Raw genomic sequence first — 5,826 nt, 5'->3', positions numbered from 1 at the left:
TCTTATGCATGAATTTCTGTGGATTTGTTTCTCTAAAGTACAAACTAACACAAAAAAAAACAAACCAGTAACACATATGGGTGAGAACGTGGAGATATTGAAACCCTGGTACATTAGTGGTAGAAATATAAAATGGTGCCACCACTTGGGAAAACAGTTTGGGAGTTGCTTATAAAGTTAAAGATAGAATTGCCATCTAAATCAGCAATTCCACTTCTAGGTATGTACCCCAAAGGATTATAAGCCAGGACTCAGACACCACCGCTCACTGCAACATTGCTCACACTAGCCAAAAAGTGGAAACAACCGAAACATCCTCCAACAGATGCATGGATAAACAAAATGAGGTATATCCTCTCTATGGAATATGATGAATTATAAAAAGGAATAAAGTTACATAGAATAGGAATAGGTGCTCCAAGTTGGATGAACCTTGAAAACACAGTGCTGAGAAAAAGAAGTCACAAACGACCATATAATGTGTAACTCTATTTATATGAAATATCCCAAACATAAAATCGAAGCAAATCCACTGTCATCCCATCACTTCCAACTGATTGTGACCCCAAGTAAGGGTTTCGGAGGCTGCACGTCTTTACTCTGGCCAGAGTAGCTGGTGGGTTTGAATAGTCGCCCTAACAGGTAGCAGTCCAACGCTTACCCGACAGCGCCCCCAGAGTTCGTAACTGTTCAGACAGGCAAGTGCGCAGAAACAGAAAGATTAGCGATTTCCAGGGGCTGGGGAAATGGGAATGAAGGCTTAGGGGTATGGAATTTATTTTTCCTGTGTTGAAAATGTTCTAGAAGGACAGCGTCATGAAGCTTGCCAAATGTTGTGAACTTATGAAAGCCACTGAATTGCACACTTTGAAAGGAAGGATGAGTTTTATGGTGTGTGAATGATACCGTCTTTTATTTTTAAGCTTGGGGCGTGGGGGGCGAGATGACGCTGGCGGGGAGGAGTTAGAGAGAATGGATCAATGAAACGGAATGGCAGCGTCGCCAAGTCCCCGCAGCGTGTGCAGTCCTCAGGGACTTTGGGCTCCGGCCCAGTGCATGCACCAAGGGAGCCTGGGCTAGCAGGCCACGGCGGGAGCAGGTCTAGGAAGGAAGACTTCTTGGGATTCGAAGGGAACGCGGTCACCGCGTCGCCTAGGATTCCAGAGGCGTCCAGAGTCCGAAGTTGGCCGGCTCAGAAAGGAGATTTAAAGGTTGGAGCGCGGATCATTTTAAGGTGGCCCGAGCGAATTCCCTCTCCACGTCCACCTTAAAGCCAACTCGGCGGCGCCGCGGGACGGACCACGCGAGTGAGCGGAGCCGCGGGGGAGGCTGCGGCTGTCGCCCGGGCCCCGGCCTGCGCTCCGGCCCGGCCCGGCCGGGGAACTAGGCGCCGGTGGCCGAGCTTCGCGGCGCGCGATCCCTGGGGACTAGGGTGCCTTCGCAGGCCACTCGGTCGCCGCGCGGACCCCCGCGTCCCCGCGCGCCGGGCGCGCCGCTCTATTTTTAGCAAGCGCGGATGCAATCTAAGGGGAGCTGTGCGCTCCGGGCGAGCGCGAGGTGCGCGGTCGCTTTAAGAAGGCGCCGGGGCGGGGACAGCACCCAGCCGCCGGTGGGCTGTCTGTCCCGGAGCCGTCAATCCGGCCGCCGCGGCGCTGCCTCCGGGCGGGCTCGCCTACGGAGGAGGCGGCCTGAGGGTCGGAGCCGAGCGGGGGCTGCAGCGCGCGGTGAGTGGTCGCCGCAGCTTACCGGGGAGGGGGCCGAGCCCTGGCTTCCTCCCCCGGAGGGCGCTTTGTTCCCGGGACGGAGGTGTGGCCACCCCCGGGGTTCGGTCGCCTCCGCGCCGGGTGCGCCCGGGGGCTGGCGGTGCGTGGCCTCGTGCCCGCACCTCCGGCTCCCACGTAACGGTCTGCGATCGAGAAAGGGAGGGCCTGTCCTACCCACGCACCCCTACCCTTTGTGGTGACCAAACTGGGGTGCTCGTCGACCCCCAGCGCCCCGTGAGGACCCGGCGGATGGGGAGATGAGCGGAGGGGCTTGACTCCTGCCCCCATTTAAAATGGCGTTACCGAGGGAAGGGAGCCTCCGCCGGTGGAGTTGTCACCTTCGCCTGACTAATAAGCTTCATAAACAACCCTTTGCTGCGTCGCCTGGGGCTGGAGGAACTGGGGCTCTGGCCACAGCTCGGGCTCGCGTTCATTCATTGACGACGCGGCAGCGGCGGCGGGCACGTCCCTGATGCGCGGGCACGGAGCCAGTTCCTACCCCGAGGTGAAGCCGGGTCCCAAACCGAGGGACCTCCCCGAGGGGGCATTGAGAGACTACCCGGGTCCGCATTCCAGTGTGGAGGTCAGGGAGGGCTTCAGGGAGGAGTTGATGCCCTGAATGAATGCAGGACACCCATGTAGACTGCGGTTGGATCTGAGGCTGAGTCCGGAGAGGTGGGCAAGGGCTCTTTCACCAGGACATGGATCTGAGAACTCTGGGATTGGTCTCCCACTAAGGCACCCTGCTGGTTGGAACCTCCATGCCTTGAGCGGGCACCCTGTCTTGGGACCCAAACTTCCTGGTGGGAATCTGAGTGGGTGATCAACAAGACTCAAAATTGTAGCCTCTGAAGGTTTTTGCCTCACAGGAATGAGGAGTGCTGACTTACTTGACTCAAAGCCCCATTGTAATAACATCAGCCAATAGGCGTAATGTGGCGTTGCCTATCAATGGGCCAGACCTTCCAGGAAAGTTTTATTACTGCCCCCGTGGACGGATGGGGGTGTGGGGCTGGAGAGGGTAAACAACCTGCCAAGAGCAGATCAAGAACTGCTTTGGGCCATGAGGCTGCTTTGGTCCGTCTGTCAGGGACTGTTTGCCCTGAACCGGAGGGGGCTCCTGGTGCAGCCTGGCTTGTGGTTTTCTCTGTTGACATTCAGTGTTAGGTTCAAGCTGGGGTGGGGAGCTGCTGGTATTAATAACTGACGTGTGTCAGAGCTTCACAGTGAACAAAGCCGGTTCACACAGGCAGTATGTAGCATTTCTCCCGCTTCTCGTCCCAGCATGGAAACTTGAGCTGGGGAACCTTTTTGTAAACCTCCTCATTTCCTGTAAATTGCATGTGCCTGCTGACCGGGGTTGAAGATAGTTGGGGCCATGGTTTTTACCCTTGGGTCTGCGCTCGCTGTCCCACAGCCAGCTTGTGTCTCTGCCTGTGGTTTAGTTAGCCTGTTCCTTCTCTGTCTGGGACTTTGATGCTGGGGGGTTGGGGGGGGGCGTTAAGGCTGCAGGGTCTGCCAGCCTCTTTGGGGCTGGGGGCCGGGGGTGGGGGTGGTGAGTAAGCTAGTAGCTGAGTGTTCTGGGAGTAGCTGCCCCCCTCTTCCTGCAGTGGCCTCCACATTTCCTAATGGAGGATGGGGGAAGGGCAGTGAGTGGGAGCCCAAGGCACCCTGGAAGCAATCGACATGGTGAGGCAACCGACAGCCTTCTAGGGTGACCCGCTTTACTTCTTGTGTATTTTCCACCATTCATGTTTTCACAGACATAACGTGCTTTTGTGACAGGTATAACGTCGCTGTTTATTATCAGCTCTTACCACGGATAATTTGTGCTTTCAGTTGCTCTGAGCTGCTTACAAAGCGGCAAGTGCGTTGCCCCTTGGTCTCCCTCTTGTTGGTTCCTGCAGCCAGGCTGAACTACTGGGCTCTGATGAATTGAGCTGGTGTCAGCAGTGGCTGGTCTTCACATGGGGTGGAACTGACTGCATGTTGACCAGCCTGCTGGATCTAGTGCGTCCTCCGGGAGGCACAGCCTCAACTTAAACCATTTACATCTTGGATAATCACTGGCATCTGTCCTTCTTAAGAAATGCCCCGCCCCCAATCCTCAAACAGAATGGGCCTCCCTCCAAGTGCTTGAAACCTGAAAACACGTGTATTGTGTAGCTTGTACAAACCATACTCGTGTGAACTTAGATAGATAGGAACACATTCTTGTGCAAAAACATCGGATTCTCAGGTGTCCAGAGGATGTGGATTGAGCTCTAAAAGCTCACACCTGCCAGGCCGGGCAGACATCCAGCCAACTGTAAGGTACAGTTGTCTGGGAAGGAGAAAAGAGAGAGGCTTGGTAGGTTCCCTGTGACCTGGGGCACCTGACAGGCCCCCATTTTCTAGGGGCTGAGCAGAGAACTCAAGCTGTAAGAGGAATATTGTTGGTGGACTGGGAGACCCTGCCAAATCCGATGGTCTTGGATGATGTCACTTGAGCCTTACAACTTTGAATCAGGGGGGATGCTTTTGGCTGCAAGTAACAAAACCCAAATAACAATGGGCTAAGCATAACCCATAGCTCCCAAAGATGCAGTCAGCCTCTGTGAGGTCTTTGATCACAGGGATGGGCTATCATTGCCGCTTCCAGCATGTTTCTGCATGGGGCAGCAACCAAGACGAGCATGGGGCTCGGGTCCAGAGCACTGGGTTTCCCCTTCTTGGATCATCTTTGATCTGCCAGGCAGAAGCCGGGAGAACACTGCTTGGAGCACAAAGTTGGGCATACAATCTAGGGAGTTCATGGGCCTCTGAGAATTCATGTTGCCCTGCTCCCGGGTCAATCCCTAGCCTAAAGCTGCATGACTTCCCTGCTGTTTAACGAGCCCTCCTCCGGTCCTGGCCTCCCAGGTGGACCAGTGTGCTGCTTTGGGCAGCCCGAGGACCCAGACCTGTAATTTGGCTGTGATGGAGTGGAAAGAGGGTGGGCGGTGGGCATTGCTCAGCTTGTGGATTGTGCAGCCAGCCAATAGGGCTGTGGAAGGCTGCTCACAGAGGGAGCGCTGCTGCTTCAAGCTTCCCCAGCGGAGGCAGAGGCTGTGCTGCACCCCTTTGTACCTCAGAGCTTCCAGGTGCACCCTCTGGTCTTCTACGCAGAGTTCCTGCAGTGCGTGATGAGTCAAGTGCAGCCTGCCCCCAGCCACTGCACCTGCCAACCCCAACACCCACCTCCCGCCCCATCACCACCAAGCAAGCTCTCTTCAGTGGGAACAGGACCCAGGCAGCTTTCTGCAGACAGCCCTGTCTTTGATGTCCTGAAGCAACACGGTCCTTTAGCAGTCTCCGTGGCTTCATGGGAGGGGTACAGCTGCTGATGGGCAGCAGCCAAATGACAAGATGGCCATCCCTAGTTGTGTAGGTGACATTTTGGGTCACAGAGGAGCACATTTTCTGTCTAGAGAGCCTGGCCGCAGGCTGTACAGATGGAGGAAACGCTGCGGGTTGTTGGTCAGCTGTGTGGCTAATGCGAGTTTGGAAAGCTGGCCATGGGCCTGTCTGTGCAGCTGGTGGGTAGAACGAAGGAGGGCGGAGAGGAGAACTGGGAGCCTGAGTCCTGCTTCTGACCCTCCAACCACCAGCTTTAGTGCCTTCGCTCAGGCTGGACGGACCCAGGCACTGTCCCTTACTTCCCTGCCCAGCCCACAGGGTTGTCGTGGGGATCAGATGAAGCAGAGGCGAGAACGTGCTTGGGAGGGCAGGAGGGGCCATGCGAGTGATGGTCATTGTCTTTGTCCAAGCAGCTCTTGGGTAATGGAACCATGGGCCGGGAGAGGTGGTGCAGGGGTACTTAGCAGAGATTCATGCCCGGCCGCAGAGCACTCTTCTCCCAGTGGCCAGGAGATGGTTTCAGGTGGGACACAGCCCCCATCTTACATCTTAGTAGTTTCTTGAAAATCTAGGGATCCCAAACATATGTCTTTGCTCAGATCAGACTCCAGAAAAACCAAGCTCACTGCCAGTGAGTTGATTCTGACTCATAGTGACCTCATAGGACAGGCTGGAACTGCCCCCC

At 55.7% G+C, this 5,826-nt stretch overlaps 1 protein-coding gene across 2 annotated transcripts in view; it reads left to right on the top strand.

Moving 5' to 3' along the window:
• Positions 1-1,018: 1,018 nt before the first annotated feature.
• Positions 1,019-5,826, top strand: part of MRAS (muscle RAS oncogene homolog) — a 54,297-nt gene continuing 49,489 nt past the window's right edge. The window contains exon 1 of one of the 2 annotated variants that reach the window (XM_045287440.1): positions 1,019-1,211. The gene's annotated coding sequence lies outside the window, so the exon portion shown is untranslated. Of the gene's footprint in view, positions 1,212-1,637; positions 1,725-5,826 lie in introns of those variants that run through there. The other variant, XM_004712089.3, reaches the window with a different exon arrangement.

This window comes from Echinops telfairi, unplaced genomic scaffold, assembly GCF_000313985.2.
Source record: "Echinops telfairi isolate 266 unplaced genomic scaffold, ASM31398v2 ScPeMD7_16;HRSCAF=60, whole genome shotgun sequence".
In the NCBI taxonomy this organism is placed as follows: Eukaryota; Metazoa; Chordata; class Mammalia; order Afrosoricida; family Tenrecidae; genus Echinops; species Echinops telfairi.
Note: the sequence above shows the minus strand (reverse complement) of the source record. Positions and strands in the feature narration are given on the sequence as shown.